General features: G+C 41.5%; 1 long non-coding RNA gene across 1 annotated transcript in view; it reads right to left on the bottom strand.

The window, feature by feature from the left end:
• Window positions 1-5,749: 5,749 nt before the first annotated feature.
• Window positions 5,750-24,330, bottom strand: part of Gm37083 — a 41,598-nt gene continuing 23,017 nt past the window's right edge. The window contains exon 3 of the long non-coding RNA XR_003948752.1: window positions 5,750-6,053. This is a non-coding gene — a long non-coding RNA (predicted gene, 37083). The remainder of the gene's footprint in view (window positions 6,054-24,330) is intronic.

Raw genomic sequence — 24,330 nt, 5'->3', positions numbered from 1 at the left:
AGACCCAACGTTTTGAGATCATGTTGAGCCAGGTGACCTAGGCAGGACGAGCAGCTACTGAGGTCAGGAGAAACATGATTACTGGCTGCAAAAGGAAAAAAAATAAAACAATTAGTGGACTGAGAATCAGCCATTGGCTGTGCCCACAGAGAGGCCATTGGTGACCTTAACTGGTAGTTTGAGTTGACAGATGGGGCAAAACCATGGCTGGAGCATATTTAAGAGAAAACATGGATGGGTAGGGCTTGTAGAGAGAGAGAATATAGGCGAAATTTATGAAGAATTCTGTCAAAAAAGAGAAGATAAACAGAGCAGAAGATGGAGGAGGGTGTTAGCTAGTGGGAAAGTATCTGGCATTTCAGGGCACAGACAGCTGAGTTTTATAAATAGAAGGAAAGATAGTGTTTGGCATACATATGGGAAGAATAGATGTGACTCAAGGAGACCCTCTCCTGAGCACTTTTATTTTCTTGTTAGTTAGTAAGTAAGGAGATTTATTTATTTTGTCTCTGATTTACTGTTACTCCTGTCTAATTCCCTTTAGATTGTTCAGATGGCTCTCAGCTTTGGATTTTATATCGTTTTTTTTTTCCTTTTGCTTCATTTTGCATCTGATATAACTTCATTTTTTCCTATTGAGAATGTAAATCTTAATGGTCTGGATTATAATCCTCCTCCTTTTAAAGATGTTTTGTTATACATTCCTTGGGGTGAGAAGAAGGCTTGGTATATATTATGGTTCTAAGGAACTGTGGCATGATATATGCATGTAAGAGGGCTGACCAGCAGCTATACAAAGGGAATTCAAATCTAAGCACCTTGCCAAGAAGCCCTGAGAGAGATGCAAACAATAGTCAAAAGCAAGAACTCTGTGTGGGGTGATCAAGTTTAAGGAATGGATCATTGGGCTGGAGAGATGGCTCACAACCAAAAATATAAAAAATGGATCTTTGGCAGAGGTTGCCAGGCATGACTGGCCTTAGGTAGCTGGAGTTAGAGACAGCATCAGGAATGTTAGCTTGGAGAGATAAACCAAGAGCATGTGTGATCATTTTTAGTGCTAAATATGAAGGGGGATTATTAAAGCCTAAGGTAGTTTGGGCTATTTAAGCCTCCTCCTCCTCCTCTTTTTTTTTTTTTAATCTTTATCCAATATAGGAAATGTAAATGAGCTGTCACATATCCAAAAAGGAAATGTAGGTTTCCTTTGCCTCCATTTTTAGATCTCGGATGACTGGACAAATTAATATGCCCAAGTCAGAATACTCTCAGTGTCTTCTATTTCCTAACTCGGATACAATGTTACAAGTCACTTCCAATGTAATGTTACAGTTTGAGTGAGAACTAAGACTGGCATTAAATCAACGGAATCCATGAGCTATTGTTACCTACAAGGCACCTTGATCAGCATTCTGTCCAGGGATAGATAGTCACAGGGCCAATTCTGTGAGGGCAAACAGAAAGTGCTATCTCTTCCTCTATCCCATCAATCTCCTGAGGTTTGGAAGTTCCAGTCTCCAGGGATACAGAAAGATGACAGCTGCCACTGTCTGTACTGCACCGTCCCCATGTCTCAAAGCAGAACTTCAGGATTTGGAGTCAAAACAGGTCCAAGAGTATGGTTGGTAGCTCTGGAAGGACCCTGTCTTTGTTCAGCGGGCAGAGCATGGTGGGAGGGTGCTTGGCCTTGGCACTCCTTCCATCCGTCACTGACCACAAAGCAGGGTATGCTAGTTAGGCCACCAGTTTCATTCTCTGAATCCACCTTCATTAGCCTGATAATTTAGGGTAATTTCTCTCAATGACGAACAAGGAGCAACCTGTCAACTGCCCGCTCTGCGATGGCACACATTTTCTCAGTTTTTTCCCCCATCTTTTTAGGTGTTTCAGGCAGCGTTTGAGACAGGCTGAGCCAGAGGTGTTCACCAAATACAGTTTCCAACTAGAAATGTCTCACTGAGTTTTATTGTGATTCTATCAGTTGACTTTCATCTCTTCAACCTTGGGATTTCCCATGTGCAGCCTTTGGCTGACTGTTCAGTCTGCAGTCTTCTTCAGAGCAGTAACCAAAATCCCTCAAATTTCCAGAAATCCAGAAATTAGGGGGAAAAAAGAGATCTCTTACAAAGAAATAAGGATCAGAATGGCTTTGGTCTTTACAATAGCAATATCGGAATGCAGAAAGTAATGGAGGAATGGCCTAAAACTTCTGAAGAAACCTTACTTGCATCATGAAGTACATGCGAGACAAAGGTGTTGTATTTTTTGAAAGCCCGTAGTTACACAAAGCAGACAAAGCAGGTTCTTAGAAAAAAACGCTTTATGTGTCCTTTATGAGGAAGTGCTTGAAGGTCAAATAGACGGTCCAAACAGGAGACCCACGTTAGACAGAAGTGAAAGGATTCTCTAGGCATTTGTCAGGGAGGATCTAGGAAAACATCTGTGTAACAAATCAAAACTGGTTTGCTAGGACAGAAATATTTAGAGACGAAATTCATAGAAGGCTTAATGTATTTGGTATAGAGTTTGAATGAGTTAGGTATGATAGAATTAAATGCATAGTTATAGAGATTACCAACTCTAGGAGAAGCAAATCATTTTTGCAGGAAATGAAAATGACCACAGTTGACATTGGCTTGTCCTGAAAACATACATGGAATGCCTCCAACAGAGGATTATGAAATAGCAATGCAAGCACACACCTTAGAGTATGCGAGTGTGGATGAAGAGAATCACGTAGAGTTGAAAACAATTATCCTTGGAGCCAGAAAAATGATGGGTAAAATGACTGAGCTTAATTTTCATTTCAACATATTCCTTAAAAGTTTCTGACATCTGTAAAAATTGCTGACATAGAACATGGAGAAAGTTAATTTATAATCACCTCACTCAGAGGCATTGTACAAGATCTTGCAATTAGATAGTTATTATATTTTTTTGGTACCACACTTTGGATATTGCAAAGACTTGATGGCTTTGTGGATCATATTTTAAAAAATATGTGGCACGCCTTTAATCTAACCACTCAGGGGGCAGAGGAAGGCTGATTTCCAAGTTTGAGGCCAGCCTGGTCTAGAGAGTGAGTTCTAGGACAGCCAGCTCTACACAGAGAAACCCTGTCTTGAAAAAACAAAAACTAAACCAAATGAAACAAACAAACAAACAAACAAACAAAAACCTCAAACAAACCCTAAAACAAACAAAACAGGATGTCAGAAGTTGTGAAGTATTACAAGCCACCAGCTCCTTGAGATCAGAGGTTATTTCATGTACATACTTATATAAGTATATAATTTTTCTTTGTTTCTAAGATTTTCACTGTTACTCATGTGTCTGTGTGAGTGTATGCTGTATGTGTGTGGGTGTGTAAGGACGCCAGAAGTAGGATCCCCTGAAGCTAGCGCTGTAGGTGCTTGTGAGCCTCTGACATGCGTGCTAGAGACTGGACTTAGGTCTTGAAGAGCAGCAACCCTGAGCCTTCATTCCATCCCTATTACTTTTCCTTATACTGATGTCTGGATTCTGTGCGTGTAGCTCTCAAAGAGAACCAAGTGAAGCTCTTTTCTTAGTCCTAGAAATACACAAATAATACTGAGTGGAATGAGTGTTTCATCTCATTAGTGAGATCTGCTCCGTTTGGTGCCAGAAACCCCTATCAAAAAGGAAATTATCCTAACTGGGCATGGTGTTGGTACACACCTGTGATCCCTGTACCTTGGAGGAGAAGCAGGAGGAGCAACAAAAGTTCAAAGTTGGTTTTGTCCACAAAGCAAGTTCTTGATCATCCTCGGCTGAATGGTAAGCCTTTGTCTCAACAAATAAAAATAATAAACTAACAAAGTTTACCAGGCAACAACTATTGAAAAAGAAAGAAGGCAAAGGAAGAAAGAAAGAAAGAAAGAAAGGAAAAAGAAAGAAGAGAGAAGAAAAGAGAAAGAGAAAAAGAGAGAGAGAGAGAGAGAGAAAGAAAGAAAGAAAGAAAGAAAGAAAGAAAGAAAGAAAGAAAGAAAGAAAACACAAAGAAAGGAACACATCAATTATGCTACAGTTTAAATGCTCTCCCTTCCAAATTGAGAGGACATTCACAGGGTGCTGGGAGAGGTACTTGCTTTTATATGGTGATCATGTCACAAGGACTTTTTTCTCTTAGGAGGGATAGGACAATCTTGCAAAGGGTTTGATAGAAGGAGGAGGCATTCCTCTGGCTCTCCCACCTTTTATCATGTGAAGATGTTATGTTCTCCCTTAGAAGAGTCAGCATTCATATAAGAGGTAGCAAAGCTACCACTTTGCAAGCAGAGACTGGATCCTCACCACACAATGAGCCTGTCAGTTCCTTGATTTGTACTTTTAGCCTTCAGTAAGAAACTTTTATTGCTCATAAATTATGTAGTCTATCATAGCAGCTCAGACAGACTGAGGCAAAAACCATTTCTGAGAACTTATTTTGGGCAAGATAGATCATATAGTTCTTATTTACTATGTTGCACACTATTCTGTGATAACTATATGTGGTGGTTTGAATATGATTGGCCCATGGGAAGGGACACTATTAGGAGGTGTGGTCTTGTTGGAATACGTGTGGCCTTATTGGAGGAAGTGAGTCACTGTGAGGGTGGGCTATGTTTAAGCTCCACCCTGGGCAAAAGAGACTCTCCTGCTGTCTGCCTGTGGAAGCCAGTTTCCTCCTGGTTGCCTTAGGATTAAGATGTAGAACTCTTGGCTCCTCCAGCACCATGTTTGTCTGAATGCTGCCATGTTTCCCATCATGATAATAATGGACTGAACCTCTGAAACTGTAAGCCAGCCCCAATTAAATGCTTTCCTTTATAAGAGTTGCTTGGGATTCAAGGAGGTGGGGGCAGGGCATCTCCAGCATGTGACAGAGACCTGGGATAGGGGAGGTGCCCAAGAATCAATGGGGGTGACCTTAGCGGTAATGCACAGCATTGGGGGTATGGAACCCGAAGAGGCTACCTCCTATAGCCAGAAACCCTAGTAGAGCTATAGGAACACATCCCACCCACAAAACCTTCAACCCTAAATTTATCCTGGCTACAACAAATGCAGGGATGGGGAATGGAGCAGAGACTGAGGGAATGGCCAACCAATAACTGGTTCAACTTGAGACCCATCGCATGGGCAAGCACCAAGTTCTGATACTATTAATGATACTCTGTTATGCTTGCAGACAGGAGTCTAGCAAGGCTGTCCTCTGCGAGGCTCCACCCAGCAGCTGATTCATGTATATGCAGGCACCCACAACCAAACAGTGGATGGAGCTTGGGAACTCCTATGAAAGAATAGGAAGAAGGATTGAGAGCCCAAAGGGATAGGGTCTCAACAGGAAGACTAGCAGAGTCAACTAACCTGGACCCTTGGGGCTCTCAGAAACTGAACCATAAATCAAAGAGCATACACGGGCTGGACCTAGGCCTCTCTGCACATGTGTAGCTTGGTCTTCATGTGGGTCCCAAACAACTGGAGAGGGGGATATCCAAAAGCTGTTTCCTGTCCATGAGATATGTTCTAGCTGGGCTGCTTTGTCTGGCAGAGGATACACCAAGCCCTGCAGAGACTTGATGTGTCAGGGTCGGGGATACCCAGGGGGACCTCAAAGCTCTCAGAGGAGAAGGGGAGAGGGGATGGGAGAAAGGATTGTGGAAGGGGGTGACCAGGAGCAGGGCAGTGAGTGGGATGTAAAGTGAACTAGAAAAAGCAAAGAAAGGAAGACTTGCCTTGGTCATGCTGTCTCTTCACAGCAATGGAAGACATCCTATTACTGTATTTATTAGCTGGATCACATCCTTTAGGAAAAGAACTTGAGAGAGTGTCAAGGTCAGCCAGTAATTAGGCGCCACCACTTGCTCAGATCACTTGCCCTAATCCAAGCTCCTGTGATACACACATAGCGGAAGAGGTGTGAGGGAGTCAAGAGGCTTCATCCTTCTTAAATCAGCCAGCAGTGTAGTCTGTCTGCAACCAAAGTGTTGATGGATGAAAGGCAAAGACTGGTTGGCATGTAAATTCAGCTTTCGCTTTGTTGAGAGAGGCTTAAAAAAAAAAACAGGAAAATTCTATTTAGGTTTAGACAGTTGAAAAATAGAATTTCTCTAAAAGAGTAGTCTTGGGAATTTTTTACCCCCTACTCAGGAGCCCATATTATGGAGCTGCCAAAATAAATACCTGCTTGTCTGGTATCACGATTCATCACAAGGCTGTCCTGCACCAGCAGTTTTACATTTATAAGTTCACAGCTCTGCAGAGTTATGTTATCCAGACACTAAAGCGCTAGAGAGGAAAGTACAAGAGAACCTCTTCATGGTAGGTACTTTCCTGGGCCCCAGGCACTTGGTAATTTCACAAAGTAGAGATGGAGTATTCGTCTAGTAAACCTCAACACACTCTCTTCTGGCTTCCAGCACGGGACAGCGGTTGTTTTCAGTATCGCAACTCTCTTGTTCTCTATTTGGTTTTCTTTGCTTGTCCCCTGTACAGAATCTCATTTTCAATATCACAGCTTAAAATAAACAGCAAATCTCAGAAGCACACCTCCGGGATCCAAAGGGACATAAAAGTAATTCAGAAACAGTCAAGGCAAGAAAACATTAATAATTGCTGTGGAAAAATTCCACCAAAGGGGCTGAAGAGACAGCTCTGTAGTAAAGAGTGCTCATGGGTTTTATAAGGACTAGTGTTTGGTTCCCAGTACAAAATGGGTGGCTGAGGACTACTGTAACTCCAGTTTAGGAGACGATCCCTTCTAGTCTCTGTGGGCACGTGACTCATGCGCACAAACTCATACTCAGATACATAAACACACACACATTCACACAAATAAAAATAAAAGAAATCTTTAAGAAAATCTACCATGTGGAAAATAACTATGAAATTAAAAGAACCTATTTATTAACTTTTATAGATTTAGATTGGTCTTCAGAGATATATTTTCTAGATAAAAACCAAAGGGGACAGTCTATACTTTAATATTAAATGATATAAGGCATCGTTTATTATATTTCTCATTTACTGTTTTATAGTTTTAAAAATGTTTGCAGACATCATTTGAGGTACTCAGAGCAGGCATAGAAGTTATTTACAACGGAGGAAACTGAACTATGAGACTGTTCAGTGTCATGGCCCAGGCCTGACACTCCATCATCAAAGGGAAAACCAGAATTCTTGTTTCAGTGGGTTTTTGTTTGTTTGTTGATCTTTTATTAGGAAAAACTGTATCTTTGGATAGTTATCAGCATTCTTGTTTTAAAGATCAACATAGAATGACAAAAATTAAAAAGTCTTAGCATGTTTGTCCAAAAACATTGTGCAAGAGAAAGAAGAATGAAAAAAAAATTGAAACCCTGACTTGAAATCCTCCGCTCATAAATCACTTAACCACAACAAATATGCGTGAAGGCTGAAGAGTTAGCTGTCCAGAGCACACTGTCCATTACTGCTCTTATTAAGGTCCGTCCGACTTAAAAGGTTTCCATTAAAATCCATTTCCTCTTGGCAAACACCAGAGCCTTTGTATAATTATTCTTTTCCTCGAGAAATATTACAAGCAACTGAAAAAAAAACTTTAGGTAAAGAAAAGAAAAGAAGCATGTTTTTAAATGACGACAGAGCCAGAAAGACTAAAATTGTAATGTGTATAAGTAGAGGAGCATTTCCAGCTCAGAGTTGTGTAGTATGAAATCACTCAGTGGCCAATCATTATGGTGTTATTGTGGATTATTTTGTTAGGTCACACAGTTCCACAGTTTTCCTGTCTCCCTTGCAGGCAGGGACTTGGATGTTTCAAGCAGATGTTTGTTCTAGAATTTTGACTCACAGAGACAACCAATGTCCTCTGTCTGTTTCTGTAGTTTCCGCTTTTTCTTTCTCTTCTCTCTCCCTCCTTGCTTCCTCTTTTTCTCCTAATAGTGGTCTTGTTGAAGCAAACTTGAGATCCAGGTGTAGATGTGGTCGAAGGCAGAGCTTCTGCACTTGCCCTAGTTCACTTCCTAGCACTTGGTATTGGTGTTGCCAGCTGTAACTAACCACTTCCCAAGGCACTCTCTAGGTTTTAGCAAGTGACTTCTCAATACGCGGACACCACTCAGACCCAGGAAATCCAAGATGGCCGGTCACATTACTCAACTTTTTTCAGCAGGTGAACTCTGTGACTCTGTAGTTTATTCTTATAATACAGCTCCAGTCTTTTGAGTCGGTGCTGAGTCCTTTAGCACCAGCCCTTTCAGGTACACTCAATAATTAAAAAAAAAAAAAAAAAAGTGTAGTAACTTAATCTCTACAGCAGTCTGAATGTTTGTGACTTGTCCTTTTTCCTGCCCTCAATCCCTAACCTAAAACATAATCAACAATGTGAACATGTCAGGAAGTGGCATCAGGAGAGGGATCGTCACCCTTATAGGAGGTCCCAGCTCCTGTCTGTTCTACCATGTGAGGATCTAGTGATAAGACAGTCTCTATGAACCACTCATGTTTCTGTACTAGACGCTAAACCACTGGTACATAGAGGTTTTGGGTTTTTTTCTTTTCCTCTATCTCTTCTGGTCTACAGTATTTTGTTATAACATTTCAGATCATATTTTTCTTTCTTCCTTCCCTCCCTCCCTCCCTCCTGTTCTCCCTTCCTCCCTCCATTTATTTCTTTTCTTTTCTTTTTTTTAAATTTGTTTTATGTATGTGAGTACACTGTAGCTGTCTTCAGACACATCAGAAGAGGGCACCAGATCCCATTACAGATGGTTGTGAGCCATCAAGTGGTTGCTGGGACTTGAACTCAGGACCTCTGGAAGAGCAGCCAGTGCTCCTAATCTCTGAGCCATCTCTCCATCTCTCCTCCCTCCCTCCCTCTCCCTCTCCCTCTCCCTCTCCCTCTCCCTCTCCCTCTCCCTCTCCCTCTCCCTCTCCCTCTCCCTCCCCCCCCTCTCTCTCTCCCTCCCTCCCTCCCTCCCTTCCTTTCTTTCCTTCCTCCTGCCTTCATATTTGTACCCATGGTTCCATCCTACCTTTGCCTCTAAATGCTGGGACGGCAGCTGTGAAGGTATCATGATTGCCTTGACAATATACTCTATTCTTCCTGCAGATAACCTTGACTACCACAGACACCTTGGGTTTGGGAACCTGTGCCTCGTCATGGTTCTATGAATAATAAGGACACAATTCAGCAAACACAGTTATTATAGACTGCCTTTTAACACAGCAAACATTTTGGCATCTTGAAAGTCCTGAAAAGGGCTGGTGAGATGGCTCAGTGGTTAAGAGCACCAACTGCTCTTCCGAAGGTTCAGAGTTCAAATCCCAGCAACCACATGGTGGCTCACAACCATCCGTAACAAAATCTAATGCCCTCTTCTGGAGTATCTGAGGACAGCTACAGTGTACTTACATATAATAAATAAATAAATCTTAAAAAACAAAAACAAAAAAAAAAAAAAACAAAAAAAACCCAAATCCTTCAAAAAAAACTTAAAAAAAAAAAAAGAAAGTCCTGAAAAAAGCATCAATAATAGCTCTTCTTGTTTTTGAGATCCTGAGATATTGCTAATGGTTGAGACTATTATTTTCATGATAATGAGATAAACAAACATTGCAGGTTATAAAATCATTTAAAAGTAAGATTGTTACATTTGCTCCCATTTGTGTTACTTTGGTATTACTGTGCCCTCTACCCATCCCTTTCTAACCCAAGCCATCTCTAAGCTTACAATCTTCCTGCCTCAACCTCTTGAATGCTGAGATGACAGATGGCACCACTATAGTTGGCTCAGCTTCCTCTTCATGACATCTATACTTAAGTTTCTGTTCTTTGGAGAGAAAGCCTTCAATTAAGATATAGTTACATCTGTAACTATATGATTTATAAATATTAGGCCTCAATCTTTATATATTATTTCAGAGTCTTCTTGATTAGCAGCACTGTGACTTTCTTTCAGATACATATCATTTTACATGATTTGCATACTTTTATAGTGTGTAGAAGTATCCTACCACCAGTAATATATTTTGCTGTATATTTTAGGTTCTTTATTTTTGTTTTTAAGACAGGGTTTTTCTGTGTAGCCCTGGCTGTGCAGAATCTTACTCTGTGGACCAGGCTGCCCTTGAAGTCCGAGATCTACCTACCTCTGCCTCCTGGGTGCCAGAATTAAAGGTTTATGCCAACTGCTGGGCTTGGATATTTTAGTTTTAATAGATGTCTTAGTTAGGATTTCTATTGTTATGACAAAACACCATGACTAAAAAGCAAGTTGGGGAGGAAAGGGTTTATTTAATGTACACTTCCAGAACACTTTTCGTCGTCGAAGGAAGTCAGGACAGGAACTTCAAAAGGTCAGGACCCCGGAGGCAGGAGCTGATGCAGAGGCCATGGAGCGGTGCTCCTTGGCTTTCTCAGCCCTCTTTTTTTTTTTTTTTTCTTTTTTCTTAATTATATTTTTATTGATTCTTTGGGAATTTCACATCATGTACCTGATCACACCTATTTCCCAGTTCTTCCATTTCCTTCTCTCCCTCTTAAAACACCACTAAAATTAAAATAAAAACATAAATAAATAAATAAATAAATAAATAAATAAATAAATAATCAAGTCCAATTTCTGTTATCTATATACTCATGGGAGCATGGTCAAACAATCAGTGGCTTGCTTCTTAAATATAACTGAGTCTTACCCCTTCCTCGCCTCTGCCAGAAGCCATCAGTGGTGGAGAGCTAATTTCAGCATCCATATCACACTTTTTAAGCGGTCTCTTCCTTGGCTTCCTGTTTAGGCTGCTACTTCTTAGGGTGGGGTGTAGAGGTTGTTACCAAAGTCTTCCATATCCCACTTTCTCAACGATATTTCTCATCAATATATCTTCAAAAGTAGCTTCCTTGTCTTCACGGTCAGCAGGAGCATGGAACATGGGTTACTATATGGTTTCTAGCAACAACACCAACAATGAACATGGCCCATAGCTGCAGTAGCACTACAGACCCAGACAAGGCCCTCAGAGGCAGTTTGAACCACTAACATCACTATAGCCTCAGGTCACAGTACATCTGCCTGCTTTCTTATAGAATGCCAGGCCACCATCCCAGAGATGGACTGAGCTCTCCCATTGATCACTAATTAAGAAAAGCTGTACAGCCAGATCTTACGGAGGCATTTTCTCAATTGAGGTTCCCTCCTTCCAGATAACTTGTTCATGTATCAAGTTGACATAGGACTAGTCAGCTGTCTCTTGTGAGACTAGGCCGGGGCCTAGCAAACGCATAAGTAGATGCTCACAGTCAGCTATTGGATGGAGCACAGGGCCCCCAATGGAGGAGCTAGAGAAAGTATCCAAAGAGCTAAAGGGATCTGCAACCCTGTAGGTGCAACAACATTATGAACTAACCAGTACCCCGGAGCTCTTGACTCTAGCTGCATATGTATCAAAAGATGGCCTAGTCGGCCATCACTGGAAAGAGAGGCCCATTGGACATGCAAACTGTATATGCCCCAGTACAGGGGAACGCCAGGGCCAAAAAAAAAAATGGAAATGAGTGGGTAGGGAAGTAGGGGGGGGGAGGGTATGGGGGACTTTTGGGGATAGCATTCTAAATGTAATTGAGGAAAATACGTAATAATAAAAAATATTTAAAAAAGACTAGTCAGCACAATAGGTAACACTGTTTCAAACTGAATATTTAATCACTGAATGCTTCTGATTATTTCTCAAAAGTAAATATTAGAGATGGAGTTTTTGAAACAGAAGATACAAGATACGTTTATTTGTAAGCCTTTCTGACATTTTCTTCCATCTTGTTTTCCAACTGTTGCCTATGAGACCACCAACTCCATCTCTCATCAAGTCCTTGTCAATATTTGTTGGCAGGAAATGGGATGTCCCTTTTATTGGCTACTAACGAGGTTACACATTTTATATTTGTCTTTGGCTCTGTGTTCTTCTTTTGTTAGTTTCTTGCTCCTAAAAGTGTTCTTTTTTCTTTCCTGTGGATGTGACTTTAAACACTTGTATGCTGAAATGCAAAGAAGCAAACTCAAATTCTGAAAGCAATTATCACCTCCTGCCTCTCCCAGAATTGTCATCATTTGGCTTGCTGTCCTCATCGAGCTATTTGGATTTTTACAAATTACTTCCTTTCTCCAGTAGCTTTCTAGGTGATAATTAGTCTTTTATTCCTTTCTCAAGAAAATCTGAAAAATTTAAAACATAGTTTTGTATTTTTCTTTCTTTTACCGAGAAATACTTTATTCGGATTGAGTTATTTATTTTAGATATGGAAACCTGGAAAATTATAACTATATAGGAAAAAATTAAGCAAGCAGTACCAAAACAATCTATTTTACCAGCTTTCCCCTGGGGTTAAAGATATTACCTGTTGGAAGCTGTATTGCAGGATAGTTTCTATTTAAAGAACACATAGCACATGGAGTAAAATAGTTATGACACTGCCATTTGTCATAAAGTAGGCCTTTAGGGGAAGTAGAAACAGCATTATTTTGTGGGTGCTTACTGCCGATCTTCTAAGCACGTCGCTGTTTTGTTGTTGTTTGTTTTGATGTTTTCTTTTTTTAATTAATTAATTGATTTTTAATTGGGTATTTCATTTCCATTTCCATTGCTATCCCAAAAGTCCCCCACACGCTCCCCTACCCACTCCCCCACCCTCCCACTCCCACTTCTTGGCCCTGGCATTCCCCTGTACTGAGGCATATAAAGTTTGCACGACCAATGGGCCTCTCTTTCCACTGATGGCTGACTAGGCCATCTTCTGATTCATATGCAGCTAGAGTCAAGAGCTCCAGGGGGGTATTGGTTAGTTCATATTGTTGTTCCCCCTATAGGATTGCAGATCCCTTCAGCTCCTTGGGTACTTTCTCTAACTCCTCCATTGGGGGCCCTGTGATCCATCCAATAGCTGACTGTGAGCATCCACTTCTGTATTTGCCAGGCCCCGGCATAGTCTCACAAAAGACAGCCATATCTGGGTCCTTTCAGCAAAATTTTGCTAGTGTATGCAATGGTGTCAGCGTTTGGAAGTGTTGGAAGCTGATTATGGGATGGATCCACGGATATGGCAGTCTCTAGATGGTCCATCCTTTCGTCTCAGCTCCAAACTTTGTCTCTGTAACTCCTTCCATGGGTGTTTTGTTCCTAATTCTAAGAAGGGACAAAGTGTCCACACTTTGGTCTTCGTTCTTCTTGAGTTTCATGCATTTAGCAAATTGTATCTTATATCTTGGCTATTCTAAGTTTCTGAGCTAATATCCACTTATCAGTGAGTACATATTGTGCGAGAAAATTATTAGAAAAGGCTTCCCTGTGTATTCGACCTGGATTGGAGCTTGCTGTGTAGATCACTCTGGGCTCCATCTTGACCCAGTCTTCCTGCTTCTACCTCTGAAGAGTTGGGATTACAGGGGCGTGCAACCACAGCTGTCTGGGCCTTGCTGTTTTATTGGTGACCTTAAAGTTTGGTATCACTGCATATCCATCATCACTCACTCCAACAGCCTACTCACTGGGTGTTGCTGGAGACTGTTGATATCAGTCACACCAGGGAAGAGACTCTTAGGGGTTTTGCTGGCTCTTATCTCCCCTTTATTTTTAGGACTCTCAAGCAATGCTAAAGGCGTTCCTTTACTTGCAGTGTTTTGGTGACTCAGTCACCCTTTCTTGGCTCTTTCCTCTTTCATCTTAGAACCTTTCACCCAGATATTTCCTGTGCGTCCACTGACCATATGTTCTCTGTTTTGTTTAGAGAGTCCCAATTTCAGGTATTCTGTCCAGTTGCCAAATCTAACACCAGGCCATATGCTCCATATTTATTTAGGGGAAATATATTCATTTACCTATTCTTCAGTTCACCAAACTCTGCTTACTAAGATTTCCATTGGGCTTGTTAGATACTTGATGAAGTTTTTCTTCTAAAATGTAGTTTAGATGTCTTCTTCCCTGGGAAGCCATCCCCTACAGCCTTCCTCTCTTAAATGCAGCTCTTAACTAGTGTGATTGACATCCCTAGTGTATTTGGGGAAAGTAAAAGATGAAAGGGGACTATACTACACATGTTCTGGGTTTACCCACTTCTGCTCTGTGGTTCAGGAAGGCATTCTCTGTGTAGGTAGAAAATACTTTTTTTTTTTTTTTCCTGCTGTTACTTGAATAAGTCCTTCTCCTTTCTAGGAGTCTGTGGATCTGAATATTCTCAACAGCACATTTCCCATCTTTCATGTCTCAGTCTAGAACACTACAGGGAAGTTATGGAGTTCAAGGTGGTCTTTCCATTATTCAGTTCAGATGCACAGTCTAGAAGCTTAGTGGTGTGTGTGTGTGTGTGTGTGTGTGTGTGTGTGTGTGTGTGTGTGTGTGTAAAACTTTGGGATTCTAAGATTCTGAGAGACAATCAATGCATTTAGGAACATATACACACATGAAACTTCTATGGGCAAATATCAATTTCCAAAGTGTTACCAGTTATAAGGAAAATAAATATTTTTTAGACTATCTTACATAACAAATATCTAAATACCTGGCACACAATGAAATTAAAACATTAAAGTACAGGAGTCTGGGAGAAATGGCTTAGTGATTAAGAGTATTGGCTGCTGCTACTCTTCCAGAGGACCTGAATTAGATTCCTACCACCTCCCTGGCAAAACACACACACACACACACACACACACACGCACAGAGAGAGAGAGAGAGAGAGAGAGAGAGAGAGACACACACACACAAACGAATTCAAGCACACAACACACACAATTATTTTTTTAAAAGTTTCTTTTCCATTAGCCTGTTACTTAGTTTTATTTTGTATGCATTTGTATGAGGGTTTCAGATCACTTGGAACTGGAGTTACAGACAGTTGTAAGCTGCCATGTGGGTGCTGGGAATCAAACCCAGCTTGTGCTCTTAAGCACTGAGCTATCTCTACAGACCAACTATGTTTTTTTATTTTCCTCCTTTTTAAAAAAGAGGTCTTACTTTTTAATTTTTTGAGCATGCCTGTGGACGGGTGCATGCACATGTAAGCACAGGAGCCCATGCAACCCAGAAGAAGGTGCTGGATCCTCTGGTGCTGAAGTTACAGATAGTTGTGAGCCTTTCAGAGTGGGAGATGAGAATCCATCCCAGGTCTCTGTCAGAGCAGTATGCTCTCCTAACCACTGAGCCAGCTCTCCAGCCCCTTCTAATATATTATTATGCCTGGGTATTATATAACACAATTTTTCTTTGTTGAACTATTCTAAAATTATACACGCAAAACACAGACTTTTGATGTCTTTAAGTTGGAAACGGTGCACATTGGCTACCATAGCATGATTGATGGAGAATACAATGTTGGGTGAGATAGTCATCTGGTGCTGTCAGAAATATCACTGTAGCCCAGAAAGATGGCTCAGCAAGCAAAGATGCTTGCAGCCAAGCCTGATGACCCAGTTTGATCCCCAAGATGCACATGATGGAAGAGGAAAGCCAGCTACCAAAAGGTGTTCTCTTTCCTCCATACTCACACCATGATACGTGTGTATGCACACATCAAATAGATAAAATAAAAATATTCCTGCATTCTCATCTACCATGCAGCTCACACAAAACTCACTCTAGAAGCTAGTTATGGTTTAAAAATATTGTTTTAACATTTAAAACCTTTTCTTCATAGGCGTTTCCTATGTAAGAGCACAGTTTCCTTTCTGGAAGATTATTTGTTAATGAGTGTAGTATACCTTATTTGCAGGCATTTACCCAGACTCTGAAAGATTATCCTAAGAAAGATTGAATGTGTTTACTCAACAACACTTCAAAATTACTTTTCTATCCACTTTCTTAGTATCCTAATTTTAGTAACTGTTCCATGCTAATTCTGTTACTGCTGCTCTCTTACTTCCACAGCCTCTCAGCCTTGCTGTGAGTTTATACCACATCTTCCCAAATGACTATTTTTATAGTCATTTCTATTTGAATCCATGCTCTTTGTTATATCGCTCCATGCACTGTACTACTGAAAAACAAATATGCAAGCTTTGGACAGTGGTGGCACACGTCTTTAATCCCAGCACTTGGGAGGCAGAGGTGAGGCCAGTTTGACCAACAGAACAAGTTCCAGGGCAGTCAGAGCTATATAGAGAAACACTGTTTTGAAAAACCCCCAAACAAACAAACAATCAAAAAAACCAAACCAAACCAAACAAAAACAATAAACAAACAACCAAAACCAAAATCAACCAACCAACCAAAATACCTCTACCTCCCCTAAAAGCATAAAAAAGCACATACACAACAAATATTTTTATGTAAATACAAACCAAATATTATATATATATAAATTACAAAGATGTACCTATCAATAAGTTCTGCATATATGCATTTATATACACTGAGTCTATTTATATGCTATAATAATAAAGAGGAGGTCGTGAATTTGAAAGGGACTAAGGGCATGGGTGGAGCTGAGGGAAAGGCTAAGGGTACAAATTATGTAAATTCAGTACTCACTTATGATAGTCTTAAAATAAAGCATTAAATTAAAATTCTCAGAAGAAAAATACAGATGGTATTATTATCCCTATATGAAATTATGAAACATTATCTTATGTATAAGACATGTATTTAGACAACATTAAACCTAGGCCTAGAATTCAGTTGTTGCCAATGTTTTAGACTCAGTATCTACTCAGTATGCTATGTATAAAAGTATAAAAGAATACCTATAAGAAGAATAAATCAAGTCACAAGATTTTAATTAAAAATCTGATTTATAAAATAAAGCAAAACAAAAAACCCAACAAAACTTGAACCTGGTTTGCCAGATGTTTACCATTTACTCCCCATTTTATAAGACTTTTATAATTTTTAAGTTTCATATTTCAAGTATATATATATGTGTGTGTGTATATATATATGTGACTTATAATTTTAAGTTTCAAATTTCAAGTATATATATACATACATATGAATATCTATATTTATCTATATATTTTGGTTTTTTGAGACAGGGTTTCCCTGTGTAGTCCTGGCTATCCTGGAACTGGCTGGCCTTGAACTCTAAGATCTACCTGCCTCTGCCTCCTGTGTACCACTGCTTGCACTTTCTGGATAAGACAACAGCATATACAAAGAGTAGAGAAGCATCTGCAAGGAGAGTCACACAGGAAAAGCAGAGACTCAAGCTCTTACTACAGCTTGAATCTTTTTTAAAAAGTATACTTTCCTAACAAGCCCTCTCTTTATCTTCTTAATGAACTACACATCACTTTCAGTTCTTCTGACACATTGAGCCCAATTTCCACAGGAATACTTATTATAGTAGGTTATACACCCTAGAAATAGTCACTTTGAATGAGTGTTAGTAGTATAGCCAAAATGGACCAAACTTTCCCATTCGGGTATTTTGAAATAGGTCAGAGAGATTCTGATAATTTGTTAGGATCTGAAGAAGGACACCAAGGTTCCGTACACAACTGTATGCATGTGTACGCACATAACATAAAGACTTGGGACGCTGCTCAGTGAATGGATTTTTGTTTTTTGCTATTGCCACCAAATGATTTTTAAACATTTTATTCTTGTCACCCACTCCCCCTTTTGCCTCCACTATTTTTGCTCTTGTTCCTTCTGTTAAGTATATCTTATTCTAATCTTTATCTTTCAAAAATCTGCTATTTTAAACATGAATGCCTTCTGTGTATAACAGAATTTCATTTTGTGTAACTGTAGCATTTATTTGTATTAACGATAATTTCCATGTAAACTTCATTATAGAGCTCTTTGAATGCGTGCCTCATCCAGCCCACTGTTTAGAAAACTTATGAGGACCAAAAGTTTAGCATACCAATGTGCGCATGTCTGTCCACTGAGACAACACATGGCATTTGTTTGTGTAGTGAGTTTATAAAAACCATGGTCAGCCTGGTGAATAGACTGAGGCCTTGAGAACTCCTGGGCGTCAAAAGTGGAGTCATCACTGATCTATCTAATAGCTATTCTCACAGTTAGTGTTTATTTATTCCCCCATTGCCTTAGTTACATTGCCTGACAGCAAGGTCATAAAATTGATGAACTAATGGTATCTAAGAACAGAACAGAGAGTGAGGGGAGACATTTAAGTTAATGGACCAGTGGTGGTTTGAATATGCTTGGGAGTGGCACTATTATATATGGCCTTGTTAGAGTAGGTGTGGCCTTGTTGGAGGAAGTGTGGCACTGTGGGGGTGTGTTGGGAGCCGCCCCCACATTCGCCGTTACAAGATGGCGCTGACATCCTGTGTTCTAAGTGGTAAACAAATAATCTGCGCATGTGCCAAGGGTATCTTATGACTACTTGTGCTCTGCCTTCCCCGTGACGTCAACTCGGCCGATGGGCTGCAGCCAATCAAGGAGTGACACGTCCGAGGCGAAGGAGAATGCTCCTTAAGAGGGACGGGGTTTTCGTTTTCTCTCTCTCTTGCTTCTTGCTCTCTTTTCCTGAAGATGTAAGAATAAAGCTTTGCCGCAGAAGATTCTGGTCTGTGGTGTTCTTCCTGGCCGGTCGTGAGAACGCGTCTAATAACAATTGGTGCCGAATTCCGGGACGAGAAAATCCGGGACGAGAAAAAACTCCGGACTGGCGCAGGAGGGATACTTCATTCCGGAACCAGAACTGCGGATCACGTTTATAAAGGTTCCCGTAACACAGACTGTTGAGAAGGATTCAACTGCCGAATTCAGAACTCATCAGCTGGGGAACGACGGTGATAAAGGTTCCCGTAAAGCAGACTGTTAAGAAGGATTCAACTGTATGAATTCAGAACTTTTCAGCTGGGGAACGAGAGTACCAGTGAGTATGTTTGGCCTTGAATTTTTTCTGGTGTTAGGAGCCCTTTTGTTCTTTTTCACATGCTATCAAGTGATTAAGATAGGGCTGAAAATTCTAGAGGAAATTCAGGACAAGCTATCAGAAGTAAAGCGGAGAGAGAGAGTAGGAACAAGGAGAAACGGTAAGTATACAGGCCTTTCCAAGGGTCTTGAACCCGAGGAAAAGTTAAGGTTAGGTAGGAATACCTGGAGAGAGATTAGAAGAAAAAGAGGAAAAAGGGAGAAGAAAAAAGATCAATTAGCGGAGGTCTCTAGGAGAAGGAGCCTGTGCTCTGAAGAAACAGACTGGGAGAAAAAAGCGGCTCATTATGAAAGAAAAGGATACCAGCCGCCAAGTAAAGTGCTAACTAGTCATTTAAGGAAAAAGCCAAAAGCGGCTGGCGAAGGCCAGTTTGCTAATTGGCCTCAGGGCAATCGGCTACCAGGTGCACTCCCGCCCTATGCGGAGTCCCCGCCCTGCGTAGTGCGTCAGCCCGTAGTGCGTCAACAATGCGCAGAGAGGCAGTGCGCAGAGAGGCAGTGCGCAGACTCATTCATTCCCCGAGAGGAACAAAGGAAAATACAACAGGCATTTCCAGTCTTTGAAGGAGCCGAGGGTGGGCGTGTCCACGCTCCGGTAGAATATGTGCAGATTAAATATGGAATCAATGCTAATTTTACCTTGGTGCAGTTAGACAGGCTTGCCGGTATGGCACTAACTCCTGCCGACTGGCAAATGATTGCAAAAGCCGCTCTCCCTAATATGGGCAAATATTTGGAATGGAGATCTCTGTGGCGAGAGGCTGCACAGGCGCAGGACCGAGCAAACGCTGCTGCTTTAACTCCAGAGCAGAGAGATTGGACTTTTGACTTGTTAACGGGTCAGAGAGCTTATTCTGCTAAACCTGATAAGAGGTATCAATGGAAGGTCTTACCACAGGGGATGTCCAATAGTCCTACAATGTGCCAGCTTTATGTGCAAAAAGCTCTTTTGCCAATGAGGGAACAATTCCCCTCTTTAATTTTGCTCCTTTACATGGATGACATCCTCCTGTGCCATAAAGACCTTACCATGCTACAAAAGGCATATCCTTTTCTACTTAAAACTTTAAGTCAGTGGGGTTTACAGATAGCCACAGAAAAGGTCCAAATTTCTGATACAGGACAATTCTTGGGCTCTGTGGTGTCCCCAGATAAGATTGTGCCCCAAAAGGTAGAGATAAGAAGAGATCACCTCCATACCTTAAATGATTTTCAAAAGCTGTTGGGAGATATTAATTGGCTCAGACCTTTTTTAAAGATTCCTTCCGCTGAGTTAAGGCCTTTGTTTAGTATTTTAGAAGGAGATCCTCATATCTCCTCCCCTAGGACTCTTACTCTAGCTGCTAACCAGGCCTTACAAAAAGTGGAAAAGGCCTTACAGAATGCACAATTACAACGTATTGAGGATTCGCAGCCTTTCAGTTTGTGTGTCTTTAAGACAGCACAATTGCCAACTGCAGTTTTGTGGCAGAATGGGCCATTGTTGTGGATCCATCCAAACGTATCCCCAGCTAAAATAATAGATTGGTATCCTGATGCAATTGCACAGCTTGCCCTTAAAGGCCTAAAAGCAGCAATCACCCACTTTGGGCAAAGTCCATATCTTTTAATTGTACCTTATACCGCTGCACAGGTTCAAACCTTGGCAGCCGCATCTAATGATTGGGCAGTTTTAGTTACCTCCTTTTCAGGAAAAATAGATAACCATTATCCAAAACATCCAATCTTACAGTTTGCCCAAAATCAATCTGTTGTGTTTCCACAAATAACAGTAAGAAACCCACTTAAAAATGGGATTGTGGTATATACTGATGGATCAAAAACTGGCATAGGTGCCTATGTGGCTAATGGTAAAGTGGTATCCAAACAATATAATGAAAATTCACCTCAAGTGGTAGAATGTTTAGTGGTCTTAGAAGTTTTAAAAACCTTTTTAAAACCCCTTAATATTGTGTCAGATTCCTATTATGTGGTTAATGCAGTAAATCTTTTAGAAGTGGCTGGAGTGATTAAGCCTTCCAGTAGAGTTGCCAATATTTTTCAGCAGATACAATTAGTTTTGTTATCTAGAAGATCTCCTGTTTATATTACTCATGTTAGAGCCCATTCAGGCCTACCTGGCCCCATGGCTCTGGGAAATGATTTGGCAGATAAGGCCACTAAAGTGGTGGCTGCTGCCCTATCATCCCCGGTAGAGGCTGCAAGAAATTTTCATAACAATTTTCATGTGACGGCTGAAACATTACGCAGTCGTTTCTCCTTGACTAGAAAAGAAGCCCGTGACATTGTTACTCAATGTCAAAGCTGCTGTGAGTTCTTGCCAGTTCCTCATGTGGGAATTAACCCACGCGGTATTCGACCTCTACAGGTCTGGCAAATGGATGTTACACATGTTTCTTCCTTTGGAAAACTTCAATATCTCCATGTGTCCATTGACACATGTTCTGGCATCATGTTTGCTTCTCCGTTAACTGGAGAAAAAGCCTCACATGTGATTCAACATTGTCTTGAGGCATGGAGTGCTTGGGGGAAACCCAGACTCCTTAAGACTGATAATGGACCAGCTTATACGTCTCAAAAATTCCAACAGTTCTGCCGTCAGATGGACGTGACCCACCTGACTGGACTTCCATACAACCCTCAAGGACAGGGTATTGTTGAGCGTGCGCATCGCACCCTCAAAGCCTATCTTATAAAACAGAAGAGGGGAACTTTTGAGGAGACTGTACCCCGAGCACCAAGAGTGTCGGTGTCTTTGGCACTCTTTACACTCAATTTTTTAAATATTGATGCTCATGGCCATACTGCGGCTGAACGTCATTGTTCAGAGCCAGATAGGCCCAATGAGATGGTTAAATGGAAAAATGTCCTTGATAATAAATGGTATGGCCCGGATCCTATCTTGATAAGATCCAGGGGAGCTATCTGTGTTTTCCCACAGAATGAAGACAACCCATTTTGGGTACCAGAAAGACTCACCCGAAAAATCCAGACTGACCAAGGGAATACTAATGTCCCTCGTCTTGGTGATGTCCAGGGCGTCAATAATAAAGAGAGAGCAGCGTTGGGGGATAATGTCGACATTTCCACTCCCAATGACGGTGATGTATAATGCTCATGTATTCTCCTGCTTTTTTACCACTAACTAGGAACTGGGTTTGGCCTTAATTCAGACAGCCTTGGCTCTGTCTGGACAGGTCCAGATGACTGGCACCATTAACACTTTGTCAGCCTCAGTGACTACAGTCATAGATGAACAGGCCTCAGCTAATGTCAAGATACAGAGAGGTCTCATGCTGGTTAATCAACTCATAGATCTTGTCCAGATACAACTAGATGTATTATGACAAATAACTCAGCAGGGTTGTGAACAAAAGTTTCCGGGATTGTGTGTTATTTCCATTCAGTATGTTAAATTTACTAGGGCAGCTAATTTGTCAAAAAGTCTTTTTCAGTATATGTTACAGAATTGGATGGCTGAATTTGAACAGACCCTTCGAGGCTTGCCATCATTCAGGTCAACTCCACGCGCTTGGACCTGTCCCTGACCAAAGGATTACCCAATTGGATCTCCTCAGCATTTTCTTTCTTTAAAAAATGGGTGGGATTAATATTATTTGGAGATACACTTTGCTGTGGATTAGTGTTGCTTCTTTGATTGGTCTGTAAGCTTAAGGCCTAAACTAGGAGAGACAAGGTGGTTATTGCCCAGGCGCTTGCAGGACTAGAACATGGAGCTTCCCCTGATATATCTATGCTTAGGCAATAGGTCGCTGGCCACTCAGCTCTTATATCTCACGAGGCTAGTCTCATTGCACGAGATAGAGTGAGTGTGCTTCAGCAGCCCGAGAGAGTTGCAAGGCTAAGCACTGCAATGGAAAGGCTCTGCGGCATATATGAGCCTATTCTAGGGAGACATGTCATCTTTCATGAAGGTTCAGTGTCCTAGTTCCCTTCCCCCAGGCAAAACGACACGGGAGCAGGTCAGGGTTGCTCTGGGTAAAAGCCTGTAAGCCTAAGAGCTAATCCTGTACATGGCTCCTTTACCTACACACTGGGGATTTGACCTCTATCTCCACTCTCATTAATATGGGTGGCCTATTTGCTCTTATTAAAAGAAAAAGGGGGAGATGTTGGGAGCCGCCCCCACATTCGCCGTTACAAGATGGCGCTGACATCCTGTGTTCTAAGTGGTAAACAAATAATCTGCGCATGTGCCAAGGGTATCTTATGACTACTTGTGCTCTGCCTTCCCCGTGACGTCAACTCGGCCGATGGGCTGCAGCCAATCAAGGAGTGACACGTCCGAGGCGAAGGAGAATGCTCCTTAAGAGGGACGGGGTTTTCGTTTTCTCTCTCTCTTGCTTCTTGCTCTCTTTTCCTGAAGATGTAAGAATAAAGCTTTGCCGCAGAAGATTCTGGTCTGTGGTGTTCTTCCTGGCCGGTCGTGAGAACGCGTCTAATAACAGGGGTGGGCTTTGAGACCCTCCTCCTAGCTGCTTGGAAGACAGTCTTCTCCTGGCTGCCTTTGAAACAAGATGTAGAACCCTCAGCTTCTTCTCCAGTACCATTGTCTGCCTAGATGCTGCTATGCTTGCCATGATGATAATGAACCTCTGAAATTGTAAGCCAGCCCCAATTAAATGTTGCCTTGGTCGTGGTGTCCCTTCAGTGCAATGCAAACCCAAACTAAGACAGGACCCCAGGTACAAAGGGGAAAAGTTCAGTTCGGAAATTCCTAAACTGCATTCAGTTTGCCGTAAGAACAGCATTTATCAGAGCCAAAAATAGTATTGTATAATAATAATAATAATAATAATAATAATAATAATAATAATAATGATAATATTGATGGTCATGAAGCCCAGGCCAGCAAAGTACCCTTGAGATCACCCCAGCTGGGGCCCAGGCAGGCAGATCATGCCGAAGATGATCCCCAGCATGGCACGATGTGTCAAGGGCTGGCAGACAACACCCAAGATGACTCCTGCCTAGTGCCACACTATGCAGGTAGGGCATAGAACTCCTGAGATGACCCCAGACACCCAGAGGCCCAGGGCACCATTAAGATGAGCAAGCAAGTGTTGGAGAGATGGATGAGAGAGAGAAGCAGAGGATGTATGCACGGTGAAGACAGGCAGAACTGGAGATTTGAGGGCAGTGAGGACAGCCTGATGTGAGTAGCTGGTGATACTTCATAAGGCCATTGTACTGGCCCGGTTTTGTGTGTCAACTTGACACAAGCTGGAGTTATCACAGAGAAAGGAGCCTCCCTTGAGGAAATGCCTCCATGAGATCCAGCTGTAAGGCATTTTCTCAATTAGTAATCAAGGGTGGAGGACATAGCCCATTGTGGGTGATGCCATCCCTGAGCTGGTAGTCTTGGGTTCTATGAGAAAGCAAGCCGAGCAAGCTAGGGGAAGCAAGCCAGTAAGTAACATACTTCCATGGTCT

The sequence above is a fragment of the Mus musculus genome, chromosome 1, assembly GCF_000001635.26.
Source record: "Mus musculus strain C57BL/6J chromosome 1, GRCm38.p6 C57BL/6J".
In the NCBI taxonomy this organism is placed as follows: domain Eukaryota; kingdom Metazoa; phylum Chordata; class Mammalia; order Rodentia; family Muridae; genus Mus; species Mus musculus.
The sequence above is the reverse complement of the archived record's forward strand: the minus strand, read 5'-3'. Positions and strand labels throughout refer to the sequence as shown.